Source organism: Penaeus monodon, chromosome 33, assembly GCF_015228065.2.
Source record: "Penaeus monodon isolate SGIC_2016 chromosome 33, NSTDA_Pmon_1, whole genome shotgun sequence".
Taxonomy (NCBI): Eukaryota; Metazoa; Arthropoda; class Malacostraca; order Decapoda; family Penaeidae; genus Penaeus; species Penaeus monodon.
Genome location: NC_051418.1, coordinates 25,205,872 through 25,207,227, shown reverse-complemented (window position 1 = coordinate 25,207,227; position 1,356 = coordinate 25,205,872). Strand labels below are relative to the sequence as shown.

Sequence of the window (1,356 nt, the reverse complement as noted above, 5' to 3'; positions counted from 1 at the left end):
TCATCCCCGGGTACATCTGATACTTGTTCTGCTAACCTTGCTTCGCACTTCTGTGATTACGTCATTACATCCCATGAATAACGGATAGGGTAAAGCACAGGACTACGGATACAGGGAAGTCAGGGATGCTCGCCAACGTATTGTCGCGTTTGGTAATGACAGTATTGCAGTTTTTGTGTTGCTTTGCGCTGAGATCAAGTATCGTATCGTACTTGCATAACATAGCTTCTCGAATTATCCGCTATAGTAATCATTGGTGGAAGGTTTTACAATAACCGATAATTATACGATTGCACCATGAAACATAACCCATGCAATACGTGCATATCGTTAGTAGTTATGCGTTTGGCATATATAGCCAATGGCACAGACTGTCTTCCGTAACTTGCTAATACATTATGCCTCCCGAAATGATTATTGTAAGTCAACATAATGCTGGAGCTTTCAAGGGGCGGAAGGAAGGGATCGAGAGGTTCTCTTCCCAGGCTACCGAAATACGGCCCAGAGAAATTTGATATTTTCAGCAAAATTATATGACGACGGGAAGAGGTATCACCCACAGTGAAGTACCGGCGTGAGACAATGCATGCGGTGATTATCTGGTCACATAGCTTATCGTAGCATTAAAAAAAGACAAAAAAGTTAAAAGAACTATCTCATTTTTATCGCGTGCACTTGGTTGCAATCGTACTTCTTTATAGCAAACGTCTCTATAACTTAATATGTAAGTATGAGAACAAAACCAAATACAGATCAGACTATTCATATCAATTTCAAAGATAGAGAGAGAAAAAAAATCATCCTGCATCCACAAGACAGTCAGCAGAAGCGGAAAACACCGCACCGTGCTGTTCATCGGTAGCAGCCATTTTCAAAACAGTCCCTACGCAAAGAAAGTCTCAGAAGAACACCTCCCCCTCTCCATACAAACATTTTCGTTAGTCGCACTGTACAATCGATTGGCTAAAGACCGCATACTCAAACAAGCCCAACATTTTCCTTACTTTTAACAATATTGAATAACCGCGCGTTTATCTACGGACCCTCAGCCCTATCGCTCGCACAATGCAGAGGAAGTGGGCGAGCGTGAATCATTGGCGGCGGGTGCAATTGCAAAAGTGTGAATGGGAGGTGAGGCCTCAATGGGGGTGTGTGCGAACGAGAGCGCGTGCGGATGCGGGCAAATGGATCGGTGATGGACGGGCGTGTATGAAGTATCGAACTGTTTTTGAAGCCTTGAACGGACAAAGAGGATACACTTAGGAATTGTTTGTAGCAATTCTGCCATGAAACAACTTTATTTACTTATAAATAATAGAACTAAGGCAAATTCTGAAGCGGTCAGTTTAAATTGAC

At 42.7% G+C, this 1,356-nt stretch overlaps 1 protein-coding gene across 1 annotated transcript in view; it reads right to left on the bottom strand.

Annotated features, from left to right (window-relative positions):
* Positions 1-1,356, bottom strand: part of LOC119594184 (peroxisomal sarcosine oxidase-like) — a gene marked incomplete at its 5' end in the record, with an annotated part of 59,772 nt that overhangs the window by 37,871 nt on the left and 20,545 nt on the right.